Here is a 24,336-nt window from a genome sequence, read left to right as displayed (position 1 = left end):
CACACACATAACGATTCCTCTGAATAACAGACGGTTCATTCATCGCCTTTTGAGATAAAAAAAAAGTCATTGTGTCAATATAGCACCAATAGAACCATGAATGCCATCAGTGATCATCTAGCTGCCACACCACCAAAGCTGTTTTAATACTAAGCATTTACCAATACAAGATTAAGATATTCTGAAAAATGTGTACTAATTTACAATTGTATTATATTTAGCCACCTCTTGTAGGATGGTAAAATTCTTGCTTGAAAACATTCAACAACACACACACACACACACACACACACACACACACACACACACACACACACACACACACACACACACACACACACACACACACACACACACACACACACACACACACACACACACACACACACACACACACACACACACACACGTCAAGAGAATAATCCACTGCTGCAGGATGTCAGATAAAGCTACTGGCTGTATGCTGTGTGTATGTTTGTCAGCGGCTCTTTCTGCAGGGTTAACTGCTGCCAACATATCCAGCTCATAATAAACACATTAGATGTGACATGAGATAACCGTATGCTTGGAAGTATTATTTTGTTAGACGGACATGAAGACAGACCTTTTCTGTCTCCAAACTCAAAATGGCTCCTCGTGGTATTCGTGCAGCTCATTTCACAACAGTAAGACACTTGTGAACGATGTGGCCTTAGGCTTACAGGACTGCAGGAACTGCTTTACACGGACAATTTACACTGAAGGAAGACTAATAGCTTACACAAACTATTGAATGTCAAAATTCTTTTTAAAAGTTACCTTTTAGTCTGCTTCTCAAATCTCTTCTGGGATTCTCAGTAAAGGAAAAATATCCAGATGAATCTTTCACATTTAGATAATTTAAAGCAGGAGCATTCACCATTTGCAAGAGATTAAAAAAAATAAGTGCAGGATCAACGCTACTGAATTACTCCCTAATGTATATTGTATATTTGCCTTTATGTAACCTAATGCTATTCACGGATTAAAAATGTGTATTCAAATAGGCCATGTAAGGGAGGTAAGCAACCTCCAAACCAAACTGTAAATCCAATTTTATCAGCACAGCAAATGCAAATCTGTGTCCTAATCGGAGCATTTAATTGGATGGAGTCAGTAGATATCTGCGACTAGAATACTTTAGACAGTGACCTGTTACCCTTGGCTTGTCTCCACTTTGTTAAGTTGGAGGAGGGAGGCATTGCTGAGGAGGGAATGAGAGGAAGAGATAAAGTCTCACAGCAGAGGAGCTCTAGAGAACTAGAGAGAGGAGGAGGAGGAGGAGGAGGAGGAGGATGAGGATGAGGAGGAGGAGGAGAAGAGAGTGTGGAGTATTGTAGGGAGATCCAAACCACTTGTTATGCACATTTCCCTTTCTTTCCACTCGATCTGGGCTAAATGTGGGCTGGCATGCTATTGTTTGAGGCACACAGGGAGATGTGTGTGTGTGTGTGTGTGTGTGTGTGGGGGGTTCCTTGACAAGCTAGACACACACAACAATTCTTAAAAGACTAAAAGAAAAACCTTTTGAAAAATGTCCTCATCTCACCCCATTACTGGATTTCAAAATATCACAGCTAACCTTGAGACTGTGTAAGAGTTACATTTTTGCAGCGCATACCTCTGAGTCTTTCCCAGGCAGGTGGCAGCTGTCCCCCCCCGCCACACACACCCACCGTCCCTGCCTCTGGCTCTCTGGCAGACAGAGCCAGGAGCTCCAGCCCACACTACTGCCTCTAACATTAGCAACGCTTTGAGAGGAAAAGCCATGTGGAGCTGGCCATCACTTTCAACTACACAACACATAACCCACTCAGCCCCCGTAACGATCATGCTCTCCTTCGCTCTCTCTTCTATCAGACACTCACTTCCTGCAGAGGGTTTGAAAACAGATCTGGCTGTGTGTGCCGAGAAAGAAAAGCAACTCGTCTTTGAGATCACACCCTGATCAGGGCTTTCCCTTGAAATCCTCACAACACACACTACATTACTACAGTTTCGCCAAATGATTAAAGGGGGACAAAAAGAGTTTCCTGACGTACACCGAGCCTCATTCCCTCTCTGTCAGGAATTCATCTAAAAGACAACTTCCCTTCTGCACAAGTATGTGACTCAAACTCGTGAGGTCAAAGCTCTCCTTCATCCAGCTTTCATTTACCCCTCTCAGCGCAACCACTAGCTGCTAAAGCACACAATACACACACAAAGAGAAAACACAGGAAGCTTACCTCACTTTGTATCAACGTACAAGCCGTTCAGCAGTCCATCACCCAGCACTTTCTCTCAAGACTAAGTTTGTGGAAGCGGCAGTGGCAGCAGAAGCAACAGGCGAGAATAAAGAAGAGCACCAGAAAGAAACAAAAGATGAGAGCAAGAGAGAGAGGGGGAACAGCAGAGGGGGGGAGGAGAAGAAGACTTAGCGACTGAGACGGAGTGACTGAAAGACTACCAGAGACTCCTAGTGTGAGCAGGAGGTTTGTTAAAAGCCCACAAACTAACTCGCCCCTCTGCTCGCCTGCCTCTCCAGCTTGACGTCAGCGCGGTCACATGACCTCACTCTGGTGTGGAGGGGAAATGAAAGGGGAGGCACACAGAGAGAGACACAGGGAGAGAAAGACAGAGAGACGGAGAAGCCTGTGTTGCCATGGTAACAGGCACACTGCACCGCAATGATTTCAATAGGTCATCTGACACACGCAAGCACACAGATTCTTACATACAGAGAAGCTGGTAAAAGACAGGCTGAGTGCTGCAGACGGGCTAATCTAGAAAAGGTGAACCGAGTGACGGAGCAACAGAGAGAAAAGGAGAAATACAATAAGAAACTGATACAAAGTGGTTCAAATTTCCTATGTTTTTTCCCCCCAGTTCACAGAAACAAATGCAATTAAAAAAGGAATGTGCACCATACAAACTGCACTTCTGAACTTGTGCTTGGACTCCTTTACCAAAATAAGCAACATCAATCAATCAATCCAAATTTATTTATATAGCACTTTACAAAACCAGCAGGTATCCAAAGTGCTTAACATCAGAAACACGTCTAAAGAATGAACATAGAAAACAGTAAAATCAGAAAAGGTTACACAGAAACAAAAGAATGAAATTGTCACACCACTGCTATGTATTAAAGGCCAGACAGAACAGATACGTTTTGAGTTTGGACTTAAAAAGAGCTACATCTGTGATAGTTCGAACATCAGGGGGTAATTTGTTCCAGAGTCTCGGGGCAGCAACTGCAAAAGCCTGATCACCCCAACGTTTATACCTTGACCTTGGCACTTCTAAAACTCGCTGATTTGAAGAACGCAATGACTGGTTGTGCTCCCGCAAAGTTAAAATTTCAGACAAATACTCCGGGGCCAGACCATTTAAGGCCTTAAAAGCAAACAACATCTCAAATCTTGAAATCTATTCTAAAACGCACAGGGAGCCAATGTAGAGTGTGGAGAACGGGAGTAATATGTGCACGTCTAGGTGTATTTGTTAAAAAGCGAGCAGCAGCATTTTGTACAAGTTGAAGACGTGAGATGGAGGTTTGATTCAGACCAATATAAAGAGCATTATAGTAATCCAATCTTGAACTGATAAGAGCATGGATCGCCTTTTCTAGATCATGCCTGTTCAGGAAAGGCTTAACTTTAGCCAGGAGACGAAGCTGGAAAAAGCTCATTCTAACAACATGATCTGTTTGTCAAATTTCATGCTGCAATCAAAAGTAACCCCCAAGTTTTTGACAGATGACCTAATGTAGGATGCCAGAGCTCCCAGATTCAAAGCTGGACCATCTTGCGTGGCTGAAGCACTAAAAATAATACACTCCGTTTTATCTTCATTCAATTTAAGAAAGTTTTCTGAAAGCCACAACTTAATATCAGTGATACAACTAAGCAGGGAATGTAGTGCAACACTGTCATTAGCTTTCATAGGCAAATACATTTGCAAATCATCTGCGTAACAATGAAATGACAGGTTATGCTTTCCTATAATAGCCCCTAAAGGCAACATGTAAAAGAAAACAAAATGGGGCCAAGAATTGAGCCCTGGGGTACCCCACAAGAGAGAGGAGCAGCTGACGAAGAGAGGTCCCCAATCATGACAGAAAAGCTCCTATTTGCCAAATAGGAGCTAAACCATTTAAGTGCCGAGCCTCTGATGCCTACACAATGTTCAAGGAGAGAGAGGAGGACTGCATGGTCCACTGTGTCAAAAGCTGCTGTGAGGTCTAAAAGCACTAAAACAGTAGGATTCCCGGCATCTACTGACAAGGCAATATCATTATGTACTCTCAACAGTGCAGACTGAGTACTGTGACGTGATCTAAAACCAGATTGAAATTTTTCAAACACAGAGTTCTGCTGTAAAAAGGCTATAAAAACAACTTTTTCCAAAACCTTTGACAGAAAAGGCAGATGAGAGACTGGTCTAAAATTGGACAACATTGTGGGGTCAAGATTAGGCTTCTTAAGAAGAGGCCTGACCACAGCATGTTTAAAGGCAGCTGGGACAGAGCCTAAACTAAGACAAGAATTTAAAAACGTAAGAAGACTCGACCCAATGGTGCAATTAAAAACCTCCTTTACCATTCTGGCGGAACAATGTCTAAGGGACAGTTGGTAGGTTTCATGTTTTGTACCACCTCACTAAGTAACGTCAGAGAAACTGGCTTAAATTCCTCGAACACAGCTGAGTGTGCAGGAGAAGCAGGTACAAACAACTTAAAATTAGCACTGGCGTTTTTTCTGACAGATGCTATTTTGTCAATAAAATAACAAAGAAATTTCTCACGTCATGATTGAAATATCTGTCAGAGCAGAGGTGTGTGGATTCACAACAGAGTTTATTACATTAAATAACACTCTGGGTTCATGGCAACTGCCGGCTATAGTAACATAGATAAAGTACAGTAAATATCAGATACTTGAAGACTTTTACTCAAGTAATATTCTAAAAGGTGACTTCTACCAAAGTCATTTTCTGCTAAGATACTTGTACTTTTACTCAAGTATTGCTTTTAAGTACTTTATACAAGACTGCATACAGCAACTCACTGTGTTCAGAATGTATACACACTTTGTTGAGGTGTCTCCTCACTTCCAAAATGTTGTGTGCATTGTCATGTTGATCTGGGGCAGGGTTTGAATATCAGACAAAGACTGAGGGTGTGCAGTGTGGGAAGACAAACTATTTCAGGGCCAACCAAAGAACCTCCTTACCCCATCCTCCACTGACCCAAGCTGTGTATCAACAGCTTTGGGCTGGTAACATTCATCTGAATAGCATCTGCTGGCCAGTTCAATGGAGCGCAGTGGGGCCCAGATTAAGGGTGGGGTAGTGCGGAGGGTGGGGCAAGGTCAGCCAAGTGAAAACCACCTCTCAATTGACTGCTGTTATCATGGGTATATATGGCTGAGTGAGAGGCACATGGATAGAGACACAAGATGAAATGTCACACAGGACTGAGAATCGACACAGCGCGGGGAAAAGTCATTTAGTAAAGCCTGCAGCTATATTTGACTGCAAAGATCCTGCTGAGGAGTGAAGCAGAGAGGAAGTGAAGCCAACAGCAAAAGAGATCAGATGATGTAAGACGCTAAAATGAGAGTCTGATTGGAACGTGGGTAAATTGGTTAAGGGATAAATTATTTGGACTAAAGCCTGAGTCCTGGGATAAATGGGATTACTGGTGACGCCTTAAGGTGAATACATGGTACTGAAGAATAACCGTCCACCATGTTGAAAAAGCAGAGTTGTACCAGTATACGCTGTTTTATATGGGTTGCCTTTGGATGTTGGACGAGATGCTGGTCATCATAATAAAGGGTTGGGGGATGATAAAGGGGAAGTATTTGATGGTACAGTACAGGAGATGAATAAACAGCAGAAAAGCAGACAAATTATTGCATTTACAGGTCACACTTCTGCACTGCATGTTTCATGTTATTAAACCCCATGTTGATCTGGCCAATAACTGTGGAAAGTGGGCATGACTGTCACAGTTTCAATTTTGAAACACCCCCACAAGGATTTCGTACTATAGACCGCCTTTTCTGACCCTTTGCAGGGGCTTTGTCACTACTTTTTAGGCTCTCTGCACAGCACTTTCCTTAGAAGCATGTTACCAGCTTCTTTGTGCGTGTGTTAGGATGTAGGGTGGGTAACCGGCACTAGATTGAATTCCTTCCTCCTGAAGACTCAGGAAGCAACAGCATGGGCGGAAGAGAAAACAACTTCTCTTTCCAAGGCAAACGCTTTAGAAGTTGTTCCTTTGGAAGAGGAAACTGCTCACACTGTGTCACTGTTAGAAACTCACTTTTAAATAACTCCATTATTGTCTGCAGTAAGTTTCTAAAATTAGCTGAGGGTGAAAAAAGTCAAGTATGAAACAACAGACTCACAGATTTCTGAAATTGGAAATGACCCCAAAACAAACAACACCGAGAGATTGCAAATGTATGCTTATGGTAATTTTATCAAAGTTTTTATTGGGCAGTGAAAAAAATAAAAATAAAAAAAAAATAAAAACTGAAGGTTGGACCTGTATCGGAGCAGTCATGTTAATCTCAGCAGCTGGGCTGGAGGTATTAGATAACTTAATTATAATGAATAATTCAAACTGGATAATCAGCTGTCGGGGAGGGAAGGCCCAGAACTCTCAGCAAGGTTTGAGACACACACACACACACACACACACACACACACACACACACACACACACACACACACACACACAAAAGCAATGTTGTGACTAAAATTAGATGACAGTATATAGTATTAGGGTTTCATTATTCATAAATACATTTAAAGCAATATTTTAAGAAAAAAACACTGCTGGATGGAGGTATTTAAGGTTAAGCTTAATGTACAAATGTGTATTTGTGTGTCTCATCCTGTATAGTGAGTTGTGATAATTGTGATTATATGCTATGATACAGGCATTATGTGAGTGGTTTGATATAAACAGATTTTTTTTTCTGTGACCTAAGCTTCTGATATACAAGGTTTTAACTTTGCGTTCAAATGCACTTGGTGGATCCCCCGCATATCCTGCGTTCTTTTAGAGAGTTAGATGCACTCAAGTCTATCAACAGTTCAGGTCAACAACAGATTCTGAACAAGCGACGACAACAATGGCAACATTTTAAAACACTACCTGATCTGGCAAACTTGCATAATGTAAAGTAATGGACAATTCCACATCCAACCTGTAGGGCAGTGAACGTCAACTGGTGGCCCGCGGGCCACATCCGGCCCGCCAAAGCTTTTAGTCTGGCCCGCAGAATAATCATGAATTCACAAAATGTAAAGAGGAAAAACTGCGTTCTGTTATTTATCATTTCAAGCATTTAGGGAAAAAACCCAGCCCCCTGTATTTGCATCTCTATTCACATGCCGGGATTCTGTACAGCGATTCCTGAGCTCCACACCTAGAGCTGAGCCGAGATGCGTGTGCGTTAAAACACACAGCACTTGACTGGGAACAATATGGCCGCTTGGGCAGATGAACTAACGCTAGTCTATTTTCTGTAAGTAGGCTACAATAAAACCTTTGTGAGTAAAAAGTCAATACTTATCAGTGCACTCACCTGTGTAGACCGGCATAAACATGTAGAAAGCGACATATCAATCTGCTCTGTCTGCTCAGTCCACTCTTATCCACCATGCTGTTTTACCCTAACACCGCTCTACTCTGCAAATAGCAAATTTTTACAAACAAGCTAAAACAAAAGCTGTCGGTTTGTAGTCTAACTGTTTATCTTAGTTTGCCGGGAATCTGGAAATTTGGACACATTCTTGTAAATCTCACTGCTGGTAAATCTATGGAGGTATTATAAGACAAAAACAGATATGCACGTGAATGACGCGATCGTTATGTTCGAGTTCTTCATTCTTGATGATGATTCTGGTTGTATTATTTTGCAACAGCATCTTTCATTGCAAATGAGTTATACATGACGAGTGCATAGCCTGCTTATCAGTCCATTCATCATTAAAGCTGGGCTTTTGGCTTTTCCACTTCAACTTTTCCCTTCAGCCTCTTTGACAGTGACATGTTTACCTGACAACAGCAGTTTCTTTCTGCAAGCATTTTCCACCAATCAGGATGCTGCATACTACAACGTTTCCATAATCACAGACTTTAACCATCACTCCTCAGTGAACTGCCTCCTAGTCTGAGATCATTTTCTAGTTAGAGCCAGTTATCATTATGGAGTTTCCATGTTTTTTAGGAGTTTGCTCACACTAATACATGTAAAAAAAAAAAAGAATTGCATTAATTCAGTAAGAAAGTGAAAATTTCGAACAAGAATAGGCGTATTAGGTATAAATTAATTTTATTTGAAAGTCCGGGCCCTAGAGTGTCTGCTTAGAAAAATTCTGGCCCTTGAAAAAATGTAGTTGATGACCCCTGCTGTAGGGGGGCCGAAGCGGGAAAAGTTCTCTAGTGTTGCTTTAAAGAGGAACTGTCCATGCAAATCTATCATGGTGCTGTTGCCACTTTTTCTGCTGTGATGTTAACATTAACAATATGTTAAAAACCTTTCTTATCATTGTAAAGTTCCGGGTGAAAGTCTGGTGTAGGTGTCCGATGTTTCCTAAAGATGCCGACACACCAAGGAGGTCGTCGGCGTGAGCGTCTGTCGCCCTAGTTTTTGCGGCGCGTCAGACACCCTCGCTACACATCGACCCTTGCCGTCTTTTTCTCGTCTGTGACAAGAGAAGTCGGCGATAGGAATCCGTCTGATTCACCATTGAGCTTAAGCGAATTAGTGCACAAAAAGAAAAACAGTGGTGATGAAACACAAGGCTCATCTATCAAATACACATAGGACTGTCAAAACTGGCCAAAAATTACATTTTAATGTTCTATCTGAAAAAAAAGGCAAAGGTTTTAACTATTGGAATATATATTTTTGTACATTATGTCCATAAGAGGGCAGACAAATGTGATACATAACTACTTGTGTAGGTATATTTATTTCAACAAAAACATTTCTTTTAAAATATCTACATACCTACACTACCGGTCAAAAGTTTTAGAACACCCCAATTTTTGTTGTTTTTTATTGAAATTTCAGCAGTTCAAGTCCAATGAATAGCTTTAAATGGTACAAAGGTAAGTGGTGAACTGCCTGAGGTTAAAAAAAAGTAAGGGTACCCAAAAGTCAACAGCTTGCGTGATAGGCGGCTCACAGGACAACAGCTTCAAGCACAGCTTAATAGTGGTCGTAATAAGCAAGTCTCAGTTTCAACTGTAAAGAGAAGACTTGGAGCTGCAGGTTTGATAGGTCGAGTTGCAGCAAGAAAGCCATTGCTAAGACGTCAGAATAAGAAAAAGAGGCTTGCCTGGGCCAAGAAACACTGTCAATGGACTACTGAAGACTGGAAGAAGGTGCTATGGACTGATGAATCAAAATTAGAAATCTTTGGTTCATCACGCAGGATTTTTGTACGCCGTCGAGTAGGCGAAAGGATGGTTCCTCAGTGTGTGACATCAACTGTCAAACATGGAGGAGGAAGCGTGATGGTCTGGGGTCCGCGGTCGGTGATTTGTACAGAGTGAAAGGCACCCTGGACCAAAACGACTACCACAGCATTTTGCAGCGCCATGCAGTACCCTCTGGTATGCACCTAGTTGGTCAGAGGTTCATCCTACAGCAAGATAATGACCCAAAACATAAGTCCAAACTATGCCAGAACTACCTTAGGAAAAAAGAACAAGATGGCAATCTTAAAAACATGGAGTGGCCAGCACAGTCACCAGACTTAAACCCCATTGAGCTGGTTTGGGATGAACTGGACAGAAAAGTGAAAGCAAAGCAACCTCCAAGTGCCACACATTTATAGGAACTTCTGCAACAGAGTTGGGAAGAACTTTCTGAAGAATATTTGATTTCCACTGTAGAAAGAATGCCACGAGTGTGTTCAGCTGTTATATCTGCCAAAGGGGGCTACTTTGATGAGTCAAATATTTACAATACATTTTGGTTTCTAAATTAATTCCATGATTTCTTTTTTAACTTAAATTGTTCATTTCTTCTATTCTTTCATTTCAGAGTACAATAAGACAATGAACTGCATGAATTTCAATAAAAACCTGGACAAAATCGGGGTGTTCTAAAACTTTTGACCAGTAGTGTATACATAACGTAAAACTCAATATAAAGACTATAGACCTCTCTTCCTCTGCACTGTGGTTGGATTGAGAACTGAGCCCCCTAGCCAGTGGCGCAAAAAGTGGGCATGCGCTATATGCGGCGCAGCACCATGGGGGTGCCAAAGATGGTAAAAAAATAAAAATAAAATATATATTTTTTTTTTTATGTTTGTAGCTGCTGTTGTGCGTTTCTAAATCATTTTTGCATTTCCTCAATGTTCTATAACATTTTAGAGGACTAACAGGCTAGAGTAGGCACCCTGTCTCATGAGATTCCATCACAGAATGTTGACATAGAAGAGGGAGGGGGGGCGCCGTGTGCGCTGAGCGAGCTGGTACGAATAGTGAGTTGTCGTCTATGGAAAAAGATGGTTAAAGCAAAAAAGCGGTCGGTGGCTAAAAATAGAAAAAGAGAGGGAAAAGGAGATGGCATGTCAAGGGATGGACAGGGACAGCAGTTAAATAAGTGGATGTTGAAAGGCAACAGGTAGGATTTATAGTGTGACGTCTGTGCTTGGAGGCTTGCAAATATTCATGTTAACAGACCAGCTAGTGTTTGTTAACACTGGGAATGTAGCAGCCAAATGGGGGTTTACCGCTCCTTAGAATATGCAAAACCGAGCTTGCGGAGCTGAAAACTGGAATATATAAGGTAGCATATACAATAAATGTCAAGAATCTGGAAAACATAACTAATGCAATAACTTCATGCTTAGATTTGCTACCAAACTTGGAGGCTTGTGTCGCATGAGAGCATGTTGGGTGGAATTCATGTTAACAGACTGTTCTCAGACTAGCTAGTGTTTGCTAACACTAGCAGCTAAAGTGGGGTTTACGGCTAGCTTAATGCAAACCAGTGTTACTGATGGCTACATTTAGATTTTTGTTAAACACTATGGTACCAATCCCATGCATGACATATCTTAATTTTATTAAGGTAAAAATAACAACTGGTAAATATAAGGTAGCATGCACAATAAATGAAAAGAAGCTGGAAAACATAACTTATGCAATAACTCCAGTTTACCATGGAATCATTAATAGATGTTTTACCATTAGCTGTTCATGTTAGCTGTGCTGTCAGACATACAGGCTATAGTTACATCTGTTGGGTGACATGGAAGCTGTAATTACAGGGTCACATCTCTCTCTTTAAAAGGTCTGTGCTAAGTGCCTCTAGATATTTTTACTTTTTAAAATCCAAAATGTGAATGTAATTTCAACAGCAGCACAACCTTACTGCATAATAGTGGTCTTATCTGATGCCATCACTAGGCTGATTTAAGAATTGAATTTAGGCTGCTATATTTAACTGTGCATTAATTTAATTCAGGTGTGAGGATGGTGGATCAGAAAAGGCAAGGGAAGGCAACAGGTAGGTCTAACATTAGGTGGAAGTGTAGGGGGAGCAACACTGTTGCTGCATACCCCTCTGACACTGGGTAGCCCCTGCCCCTAGCGAACATGCTAGCTAACTAGCCGGCCGGCCGGCCGGCAACTAGTTTAACAAATTAATGTTTGATTTACACACTCTTGTCACATCATAGGAAAGCACACTGCTATCCCCAGATGAGTGACAACTTTGTTTGGCTCATTTTCTGTAACCATGAGAGCATGTTGGGTGGAACTAGCAAATCAGCTAACTAGCCAGCCGGCCGCAGGGCTGCTTGGTCCACTCCACCGCAGCGAGACTTCTTTGCAGAGGGAATGGATGACAGCCTGGGAGATGGACAATCTGGTTAGCCATCTCCCGGTTTTTGCTGTTGTCCTGGCGGCGAGTAAAGCAGAGAGAACATAGGCTCTTTGCTGCCGCTGACTTCAGGAGGGCAAACGCTGTTTTGCTGTATGTATTAGAGCAGGGGTTTTCAACATTTTTAGGCCAAGGATCCCTTAGCTGAGAGAGAAACGGAGCAGGGACCTACATATTGTATAAAATTGAGTTGCAAATTAAACTGGGCCTACAATAATGTGTATGGTGGCCTAAACCCTACATTTTTATACAATACAAAAAGGTATTTAAAGAATAATTGACATCCATATATTTATACTGTACATCATGTTTTAATGATAAAAATACATGTAGGACAGTGAATCTTTTAAGCTCAACTGTATCTGTGGATGGCTACCTTAGTGGTTAGCTTACCTACAGGCCAGTAACCAGTCAACAATGTTGAGTAAATTTAAAAACAAATCACAAATAGACAGATTTATTTTTACTAGGATTATGTTGGACTTGTGTGTATGTAAAAAAATACATAAAATAACTTGGGTCCCCCTGCAGTAACTCTAAAGGACCCCCTAAGGGTCCTGGACCCCCTGTTGAAGATCTCTGTATTAGAGCAACAGTTTATACAGTCCCTCCAGGATTTTGCGATCGCAACAATTCACGCGAATTCAACCAATCACCGTGAATTTGGTGCGACTCGCAATTTTGACCAATCACCGCAACTTCTCCGCAAATTTGACTGAAGTTTCCCACGACTTCAACCAATCCCAGCAGTCCCACGTGCCAGACTTTGCGTCAGTCGTGACTCTGAGAGCCACTGACCAAGCGGGAGTGAGAACGGGATGACGTAACAAACGGACGTCGCTAAATTCATTTCCTTGTTTCTGATACGAAGACGAGACGTGTGTGACTTGAACGTCTCACATTTACCAACAAAACGTACGGCGAAAGACCGTGCAAAACATTTCAGACCGTCCTGCCAACCTGTATACATTTTAACATCAATGTACGCTGTAACGATTTTTAGCTGCTAAGGTTTCAATCCTGTCGGCTCTCTGCAGCAGGGCTGCCGCTCAGATCCCCCCGCGACTGACGCACGCACGGTAGGGTTACTAGGAAAACTCAGCCCAGAGTAATTTTATTCTGCAACTTTCACTGTCTCGCGCAACTTCATTGCAACAAAAATGCAAAAGACATTGCAACTTTTATCGCAATTTTTTACAAAAGCTCCCACAATTCATCTCCCACACAACATATGGTTATCAATATAGCAATGCACTGTCCTGAGAGGAGAGAGAGAAAGAGAGAGGGAAAATGACATCCACAAATACCACCCCACATGTAAATGTGCAGCCATGCATAAACTCACGTACTGTAGGGAACCTTGTCTAAAGAAGCTGCACTGTACACTTGTTTATCCCTTAGCAGCTGTTTTCAGAGTCTCTGACATACAGCAGCTGTTCTCGTAGCTCTATCAGTACAGTATAGGTTAGTTAACAACGCACTTAAATGAGTAGATAAGATGGTTTAAAAACCAATGTCCTCCTGGTGTGTTATGTAACTGCAGTACATTAGGTGGGCGAGCCGATGCACCTCGCTGAACAAGCTAATCCAATGTACCACACCGCTTGCCAAAACAAATGACGAAAGCATCCTTTTGTTGTGTAATACAACAGGTTGTGATAATGTAAATTAATACAAAATAAGCACTCTTAATTTGTCAATTAAGAGTGCAATAGTTTGCAATGGGAAGGAAAAACATTAATATTCAAATTTGTATTAGGTCGTTGAAATAGCTGCACATTTTAAAGAGATGCACTGAATTGACATTATAAGTGGTATTAAAAATAATAAATAAAAATAATAACTGTGATGGAAAATTACATGACATTCATCATAGCTGGTGCTACAATATCACTGTAAAATTAGTAAAAAATGAATAAAAAAAGATTTATGCATTATTAACCCTTGTATTGTCTTCCTGACGACCATGCAACTTTTTTTTATTTAAAATTAAAACTTTTTTTTCAACTTTGACACTTTTCTCACGTTCCCCAATGTTTTTACCACTTTTTTTCAACATTCTTTTATAATTTTTTCTTTCAAATGCCGTACAATTGAATAAAACACCCAAATTCAATGAAAGTAAAGAAGTGATCTTATTTTTTATTTTATTTTTTACTTGTGAAGAGCGTTGTAGGAAACCATTCACGGTTTTTTATTTTTTTGACAATTTTGGTTGAAAATACCCAAATTTCTGATTTAGAAACTTTCTGAAAACGGGTCAAATTTGACCCGAGGACAACAGGAGGGTTAGGTGTATTTTTTAGTTCTTACTCAAATATCTTCTGAATAACATCCTTTGAGCCAAATCCAGGAATATAATCTTTACTAAAGTTATTAACCAAAATGAGGTCTGCCCACAGAGAAGAAATTAATCTTCCTAAACTCCAATACACAACATTAACATATACCTATTCTCCCTATGCCTACACATCTGACCGACGGGAAGAGATGATGAAAATCACAGGAAGAGAAAAGATGGACGACTAACCAAGAGAGAGGAGCTGAAATATACCTGCTCCCAAACTCACATATCATACTTCATGTTTTTGTTCACTTTGAAATGGCATGATTCATTTTATAACCTTACACAACTTGCTTTGGCAATATGAACTTTGGTGATGCCAAAACATAGATAATGGATTTATATTTAGAGAGACATAGTGTGGATACATTGCCCACTGTCATCCTCCATATTCCGCTTCATACTGGTTTTGCGTCACCCATGTTTGACCCTCCTGGTTAGACAACCTGATAAATTGCAGGAATACGTCCAAGTTGTCAACGCTATGGGCAGTTGGAAGAGTGTTTTATGTTGAAAGTGGTGACCGCGACATTTTGCATAAAGGATTTGTTGGAAAGCGATTAGCTGAGGCGTTCTGGCAGAAGAGAGTGGAATAAAAGTAGTTGATGCAAGTGAAAAGGCAAAGATGAAAATGTATTTTAGCATTAGAAGTATGATTGTTTAATGGAAGAAATTATGTATCTACTATGTATTTGAACAGGTGCAGAAAATCTATTCATTCAGAATGTATTAAAACAGCACTTATGGCCAAGACTCATTACATCTGCCTGAATGCCATTAAACAACAGTGGTTTAAAAAAAAAAGGGCCATCATGACAGGTTGCTGCCCTGCAAACTATCCTGTATCTCTCCCGTTAGTGTTTTGTGTTTGGCTTGGGTAGTCAGAATAATATAATTTCAGCAGCAAAAAGGACAGTTACAATACAACCTTCACAACTGGGATTAAAGCTGGGAACAGACCTTCCATAGACAGACTTTTTTAAATCTTGACTGTCAAAGTAAAACACATTGAAGCCCAGTGTCCCCAGTAAATCAAGTTGTTGTTGATGGAGTGTGTCGGGAGTTGTATCCATATCCATTTTGCACTGGCTGTAGTGGTGGTCGATGAATGCTTCCAGGTCTGCTAAATCCTCCAGTATATGAAAATTGTATTCAAACTGTTTTTCTATGGCCTGAGATGTGGATTAATGTGTTTATTTAGTTTGAACATAGTCCAAAAGTCACTGATCTGTTATTTCATTGGCCAGGCACCGCCATGTTGGAACTCACACCCTGGTGTATTTTCTCACTATACTGGGCTACCATGGTGCCATGGGTGTAGTCTTGCTTTTCCATACCTTCCTCCACAATGCTGCAGAGGAGGGTCTGGCTAGTCCACACAGCAATCCGGGATGGGAGATATGCATTTCTTTAAACCAATCACAATCGTCTTGGGCGGTGCAAAGTGTTGAGCGAAGCCACTGTTTCGCTGCAAAATAGTCTCGGGAAGGAACTTGTTTTGGTGGAACGTGTGTACGTTCAAAAGTTGTTTTAGTCGTGCAACAGAAAACTCAGATTGGACAGATAGTCTAGCTAGCTGTCTGGATTTACCCTGCAGAGATCTGAGGAGCAGTTAACCACAGTCCTCAGAAATCCACCAGAGTTTAAAATTACATCACAAAGAAAGCAGAAGGTAACGACCATCTGAAAACGGACATCCAGAAAGAGTGACATCCGGCTGAATTGCCCTCAGAATGAGAGCAATCCTGTCGTGGATATGGACTACCATAAGTGCAACCACCAGTAAGGGCACCGGCCCTCGATTCAGAACTGTTGTGACAAACCATCATACTAAATACATAGTGTAATGATTCTGTGTCAGAAATCCTTTTTCTTTCATCTTTGTAGGCTAGTTTTGTTTATTGCTCTCACACATGATTCACTGAGTCATACAAATCAAACATGTTAAAAATAATCTTAATGGACACTTAAACAAACAACAAACACTTTCTCATCAGGAGTGTCTTGCAGCATTACTGTATGTCTCACTCTTCTCTTTTGGTAGTCATAATAATTACAGTATATCATTGTATATGACTCAACCTTTGATGTGTCTATATTTCTTTATAATCCAGAGTGGTTTTTACAGAAGTTATCTATTTAATCCCATTTATAGAGGAAACAGTGAATTGGGAATGAAAAAAAAAGGTTTGTTATACAATCTGCAAGGTGTCTCAAGAGTTACTCAACAGCATTACAACCCACTCCATCCTCTGTGATTCAAGAGCTATAAACAGAAGCTAGAAGGAAAGATGGATGACCAGTCTGTCCCATCTATTCTTCTTTGTGGTAAACGGCAGGCTCGATTGCAGAGAGTGGATTAACCAGAGCCCACAGTCTCAGTGTCTCCTATCAGAAGGCAGCAGGTTGGGGTCAAGAAAAAGCAAGAAAGAAAAAGACCCATCAACACCTCCCCTATGACACACACACACACACACACACACACACACACACACACACACACACACACACACACACACACACACACACACACACACACACACACACAGTAGCAGCACGTATCTCAGCCTGTCTGACTGATATCTCTTCTTGTATGTCCACACACCATCTGAAACTCAACCTTGACAAGACTGAGCTCCTTTTCCTTCCAGAGAAGGGCTCTCCTACCCAGGACCTGACTATAACAATTGACAACTCTATGGTAGTCCCCACCCAGACTGCTAGAAACCTGGGTGTGACACTTGACGACCAACTCTCCTTCACTGCCAACATTGCTGCAACTACCTGATCGTGCAGATACATGCTGCATAACATCAGAAGGATACGTCCCCTTCTAACGCAGAAGGCGGCTCAGGTTCTGGTTCAGGCTCTAGTCATCTCACGTCTAGACTACTGCAACTCCCTCCTGATTGGCCTGCCTGCATGTGCCGTCCGACCCCTGCAGCTCATTCAGAACGCAGCAGCTCGACTTGTCTTCAACCTCCCCAAGTTCTCTCACACTACACCGCTCCTCCGCTCTCTTCACTGGCTACCAGTTGCTGCCTGCATCCGCTTCAAGACACTAGTACTTACATACAGGGCCACGAACGGATCAGCCCCAGCATACATCCAGGACATGGTCAAACCCTACACCCCAACCCGCCCACTTCGCTCTGCATCAGCCAACCTGCTTGCTGCCCCCTCACAGCGAGGGAGAACTAATCACTCAATGAAATCCCGACTGTTTGCTGTCCTGGCTCCTAAATGGTGGAATGAGCTCCCTTTTGACATCAGGACGGCTGAAAGCCTACGCATCTCTTCTGACTACACTTCAGATAAACATGAAGAAGGAAAAGAAGAGAGGAGGAGAACATTTTTTATATATATATATATATATATATATATATATATATATTTTTTTTTTTTTTTTTTGAAGCTGCACTTTCACGTCTCTTTGTAGTTTTGCTTATTTAAAGCTAATGTACTTGCACTTACTACTTGTTGTCTGGAGTTTGCATCTTCAGGGTTGAAAGCACTTAATTGGAAGTCACTTTGGATAAAAGCATCAGCTAAATGAAATGTAATGTAACACAACACACAACCGGTAATTACCGGCCATCAAACGTATACCTGCCGCTCTAACGTATATGAAGCCAAGAAATTGCCATCGAAGAGGAGTCGGCACCAGCTACAGTCCGTCTCATTAACGTTAATGCCACAGACGCACATCGAGATCTCCGCGGAGGCTTGACTTTCTCAACAGCCTGCGAGGTAGCCTACTTATTGGGATTACGGTAAAATCTATCCAGAGTGGCCATGGTAGCATGTGTAAAACCCGTCTCCAGTGTGCCAGCAGAGAGAGGCTTCTCCCTGCAGATCTGCATCAGGACAGTTGCAGAAAGACATTTGTTAGTTAGTTAGTCACAATTATTGTTATAATTATTTTGATTTATTTTATGAGCCAGTTTGTTTGTGCTGTAGTTTGGATTGTTTTATTTCCTCAGCCTAGTGATTGGAAAGGCCTATTTTAATACAATTATGTGCATTGATTAAATTCTTTTGCCCTCTCTGCCTGTAGCAAAGTCTACATTTCAATAAAAGTAGTATGAATTTATATCAATTGATAATATTATTTATATACAGTATAGCCCAGCTATCAATTGTTTTTAAGCACAATAAACACATAGAAAAATGAAATCTTACAGGTCACATGGCCGGCACCAATTTTTGTCTAGCAGAAACTCTACCTCCGGTACAGAAGGTGGCGCTCTGCCAACGCACAACTGGCTTTTTATTTTCCGGTTGACCTATCTCAAAATTACCCAGAGCGTCCACTAAATCAGTAAAATTTAACAACTAAATGTTTCCTTCACACACTCTTGTCACAGTCTAAGCCCATGGTTGCTTTAATGGTTGCTTAATGGCGCTGTTCCTGGGGGCTTGAGTAAAGCAGATGGCCCGCTGATTCAGGGAACGCCGTTTTGTTGTATGGCATCATAGCAACGACTATAATTAACAGCGCTGATGGATTATTTCCGGGTCAAAAAACACTCTAGCGGAGTGGGGAGGGGCAGTTGGAGCACGCGCAGATGTTTAACCCGAGCTTACTCCGGTTAAGGTGTAACATGCAGGAATACCCCTGTTACTAAAGGAGTTCTCTAGGTCTGTTAACCGGGGTAGGAGAACTCTGATTTTAACTGGGGTAAGGTGTTTACATGGCGTTGAGAAATAGGAGTATTGCCTTAACCCATATATAATTGTTTTTTTAAACTGCATGTAAACACACTGAGAGTCTCTGGGGCTCAGTCGGCCACAGCTGCAAAATCTCTTCTACTTCTGTCCGCCAGTGACGCAATGAATGTCAGCGTGGGCCGTTTTCGCTGGCTATTGTTGCCGATGACAGCTCTCATGGGGCTGTATGTGTGTTACTGCATGTTTACTGCAAAAAAAGGCGAGTGGATCAGCTCTACATCTTACTTAGTAAATTAAGGTTTTATTTAGATAAAAACAGAGTTGCTGATTGTCAGTGGAAAGATCTAACTAAGAGAGATTTGGTTAGTTTTTTTTTCCTTTTGAATGAAGTGTGTTTTGTGACGAGGTAACAGGTAAATTAATCTAATCTCAGTTTCATGAATGAGACAAACTTGAATTTAGAAGGTGTATGGTTGCACGTTTCGGTTTAGGTGTAAGAATATTTCCTTTGTTGACATTTTGTGTTTATTTTGTTAACTAAAAAGCTAGGAGAGCTAAGCGAAGTTGCCACTCGCATGCAATGCATCCTGGTACATGTAGGCACAGCTGCCATGGCTCTGGGAGCAGGAGAACTCGCTTTCTCAGTCAATATAGCACACACTGGGGAATTTATTTCTGCAATGGACTACATATACCATCAGTACTGATTAGACATCCACATTAAAAGGTGGTACATTTTCTTTAAGCTCTTTCAAATCCTCTGAACTTGTAAAATTAAACTTAAATACACTTGATCGCCTTCTTGTTACAGAGTTGCAATTGGCCCTTGTTTTATGTAGTAGGCCTCTCACCTGGACAAGCTGCAGCTGTCCCTTAGCAAAGCGGTTATAATAAGGTCACAGGTCACACTACATTGGGTCGCCGCCTTTTTGGACTGAAGGAATGGCTTTCCGTTTAAACATAGCCTTAATCTTAACCTTTTTCCTTCCCTTTCTTTACCTGCTTGTAGCTATATTAGTGACATTAGTAGTACTATGTTTCGCAATTAATGAAACAATACTTTGTAAAAATCAATCTAGCTTCAACCACAGCCAGTGTATTACTTTGCTTTTATTTTTATTTCCTTTTAAAATGTTTATTATGCAGCGGGCACAAAGGCAAATTCCTTACATGCAAAAACCTAATTGGCAATAAACCTTATTCTGATTCAGATTCATTACAAATATATAGATAGAGAGAAAGAAAATAAGTCAAAAGAAGCTATTAACAGAAAGATCACAGTAGATTCATGAATATATTAGAATAATCACTGACACCTGTAGTAAGATTCATTCATTCACGGGTGGCTGAGGGGACTGGATTAAATCTGAGACAACCTTGAGACAATCACTGCCCACAACATCTTCCGACCACACAGCCAACAAAGCGCCACCGATGGTGGTGTGATCTGAGACTATTGTGCCCACATGTTTGCAGAGACTGGAGCGTCCTGGATTGGTTACATCTGAAGCGCGGACTGACAGAGCGCAGGAGTCCGGTAAGACGAGGGGAGGCGGACTGTTTACATCGGTGATGCTTATTGCTCAAAATCAAAGCTGATGGACAATATTTAGAGACTAAAACTGTATGTTGTTGTGCAACCCTGTGTTGTACAATGACATTAAATGAACCTTGATCCTGATTTGACAGGTGTATTTTGAAGTGAATAATAGTTTGTGATGGAAAGGATGTGTAGCATTAGCTAGCATGTTAGCATTTTTGCCAAGCCAGTTTGACAAGTTCAGTTTTCTCTTTCATCTTTTCGTAAATAAATAGGCCTTCCTGTCGGGATCACTGGGAAACCTAAAAGGCAGTTCTGGATTCTCACTCAACATAATTTGAGCAGAAGAACAGAGCTTGTGGTTCTTCATGAGACTGACAAAGAAGTCCAGTGTTTCCCATACATAGGTTCTACTTGGGCGCCCCACCCAGGTAGATTGAGACCCGCCCAGGTAGATAAAATCCTGAATTACATTTTTGATCCAATCAACAATGTATTTTTATAGTGCACACAGACCAGCGGCCTACAGCCCCTCCCCCTCGTGAAGTCTCGCACCGCGTGCATGGCACAGCATTAACGCTGCACTTCAGGCTCAGAGGCTATCAGTAGTAGCATGCTGCTGGTGGTCTTGCTGTGGGATTAACTGTACCAATAAACTGTAGAAATGCTGCAGCCACACTGCTGTGAAAGCTCCCTCAACGTCATTTATTAGAGACTAGTTGTTTACTCTCTTCCGCTCGAGCTTATCTTTATAATGGAGCTAACCGGAGCTAACTGGAGCTAACCAGAGTTAACTGGCGCCAACCAGAGCTAACCCTTGCTAACCGACCCTTCAGTTCCTGTTCTCCATGCCTGTCTCCATTAACTGTATTAATTGACTCGAGCCCAAACAAACCCAGTCAATTTATTGTGTTGGCTCTAAACGTTTTAAACTACAACTCAGAGTTATTTGAATGAATCTGTTCAGAAGAGATCGTAATGAGTGCAAGACGGACGGTATAGTACAAAACAGCGCTTTTAAGATCCCCCCAAAACACAGATTAAAACACTTCAAAAAACACAATGATCTAACAAACAAAATGAACAAGAATTAACTTAAGATAGCGTTAGTCTTATATGATTTAACAGGAGTTAGGAAGAGACAGTGTTGAGATTTATAAAGATAACTGTCTGTATGGATCATAGTATAGTTTTAATACAAATAACACTTGGGCTCCTGGTAATCAGGTATTTTTTATCTGCTGAATCATAACATTTGACAAACCAACAGATTTAATTGACAAAGCACATCAAAGGCTACACTTCATCTGTATCTGTATCATATATTTGTCGGATTTGTTTAATATGTAAATAGTTATTTCTTTCCAAATTATCGGTTAATGTTATGTAGTCGTTTTCAATAAATAGCTCATAAACCTTCATTTGACTAGTTTATTACTGTACCCAGCCATCACAAACTGTGCCGTCACATCCTGCGCCACCAACCACCACAAGTAAATTCGCAACCTTTGGGAAACACTTTTAATGTTACTTTGACATTAGTCAGGAAAGCATTCAGTCCAAAATGATGGCTGCGCTTACTTGTGGCTGTTGGGCAAAAAAAACATGAGTGTCGCCTCTTATTATTATAACCTCTTTGCCCTGCAGGCCTGTGTGTGTGTGTGTGTGTGTGTGTGTGTGTGTGTGTGCGATTATGGTTGTCAACTTACAGGGAGCATGTGTGTATCAAAGGGCAAAAGGATGTTCAGGCAATGTATCTCTTTCAATGTTAGTAACACAAACAGACACACACACACACACACACACACACACACACACACACACACACACACACACACACACACAAACATATCTCTGATTTATGACTGTGTGAGTGTGTATGTGTGACTGTGTGTAATGGCCTGTGTTTGGGGGAATCTGGGGGCCTGGGAACTGTGTGGAAATCACATTGGGCTTCTTCTGGCTCATCTCAGAGTCATGGGAAACAACACTGACCAAAAACAACAGGGATTGTGCACGCTGCAGCTTGACCACCCGCCATTATACTGTTTGGAGTGGACACCATACACCAACTCCTGCTATAGATAAAAGTCCTTTAACCTAATCTTTAGCTTTAAATTATTTTCTGCAGCTTACTTACTGGTGGGAAATATGAACAAAATCAGGCTCAATAATTATGCATCAATAATTAAGTAGTCTCGCATTGCCAGACCTTCCTCCAGAAAGCTGCGGAGGAGGGTCTGGCGAATCCACACAGCATTCCGGGATGGGAGTAAAACTTAGCATTTCACCAATAACAATCGTCTTGGGTGGTGCAAAGCGCTGAGTGGAGCCACGGTGTCGCTGCAAAATAGCCCCGGGAAGGAAGTTCAAAAGTAGTTTTAGTCGTGCAACAGAGAACTCAGATTGGACAGATAGTCTAGCTAGCTTTCTGGATTTACCCTGCAGAGATCTGAGGAGCAGTTAACCGTAGTCCTCACAAATCCAACGGATTTGTTGCGGCACGACTGCGAATTCACGTAGAATAGAACCACAAAACCAACAACAGTTAGTTTCCATCCAGAGGAGTAGAGGGGAAACAACTCTGTACTGTGTTTTCAAGGTGTAGTGCAGGGAAATATGAACCGCCGTGAGCACGTGTATTTGATTTTGAAAATTAACTGGATGTTTATTTTGTTTCTGTGCTCGACTTCCTGTCCCGCACTATCTGCTGTGTGCTGAGTTGCTGCAGAGCTCTCCGGCGTCCGGCAAAAGTGGAAGCTCTGCGTATCTGCTCCGGAGGGCTGCGGAGTGCCGGAGCTGGGATGGAGTTGGAACGCAGCCGTTCTGCAGTCAGTGGAAATTGGGGGTTACACTACCGGTCAAAAGTTTGGGGTCACTTAGAAATTTCCATTCCACTCCATTACAGACTGAATACCAGCTGAGGTCAGTTGCATTGTTTTTTTTTAATCAGGGCAGAAGTTTTCAGATTACATTATGTGCTTACATAATTGCAAAAGGGTTCTCGACTGTTGTAGAAAGAAGTGGCTGATCTTTAATCCAATAATTTACATTGCCCATTATCAGCAATTCATTCAATTCAGCATTCATCCAATATTCCACAGGCACATTCTGTTTACTAATCTGATATCATTTTAAAAGGCTAACTGAGAAAACATTGGAGAACCCTTTTGCAATTATGTAAGCACATAATGTACAGTAATCTGAAAACTGTTGCCCTGGTTAAAAAAAAAACATGCAACTGATCTCAGCTGGTATTCTGTCTGTAATGGAGTGGAATGGAAATTTCTAAGTCACCCCAAACTTTTGACCGGTGGTGTAAAGTTAGTTTTTGTGATTTACTAGAACCAAATGTGCTAAATTAAAAAAATTAAGGGATGAAGCATCAATGACCCTCTGAAGACATTTATTGTTGTAAATGTGAGTTAAAAGGCAGATAGATGAAAATATGGATTTACTTTTTACTGTTTATAGCTGTTCAGAACATCCACACTGAACGCGGGGGTTAAAAATCATAGTTTTTTAGTTTTATTCCATTTATGTTGAATCTACACATTTTACATAAAAGGTGACATTTGATGTGACTGTATCGTTGGAGCTAAACAAATGCAGTCTTGCCCATACATGATGGACTTGCCTTTGGTATTCCTTCTCATTATCCAATTTAATCTTTAGGCCAACAGATATATTTTAAGTTTAATTATAGCATACAGGTATATGCAACATTTTATTATTATTTTTATCAAATATACATCTACAAACTGTGAAAATGTATGTTGTATGTAATGTATGTAATGAAAAGCACACATTTGAAGTGAGATATGACATATGAATTTAAGTTTTCCCAGTCTGCT

General features: G+C 41.2%; 1 protein-coding gene across 2 annotated transcripts in view; it reads right to left on the bottom strand.

Annotated features, from left to right (window-relative positions):
• Positions 1-24,336, bottom strand: part of LOC114557751 (neurocalcin-delta A) — a 97,349-nt gene that overhangs the window by 41,724 nt on the left and 31,289 nt on the right. Inside the window, exon 1 of one of the 2 annotated variants that reach the window (XM_028581403.1) lies at positions 2,247-2,532. The exons of the other annotated variant lie outside the window; for it this stretch is intronic. The gene's annotated coding sequence lies outside the window, so the exon portion shown is untranslated. Of the gene's footprint in view, positions 1-2,246; positions 2,533-24,336 lie in introns of those variants that run through there. 2 annotated transcript variants of the gene reach the window in all.

This window comes from Perca flavescens, chromosome 6 (genome assembly GCF_004354835.1).
Source record: "Perca flavescens isolate YP-PL-M2 chromosome 6, PFLA_1.0, whole genome shotgun sequence".
Taxonomy (NCBI): domain Eukaryota; kingdom Metazoa; phylum Chordata; class Actinopteri; order Perciformes; family Percidae; genus Perca; species Perca flavescens.
This window is presented reverse-complemented; position numbering and strand designations above follow the sequence as displayed.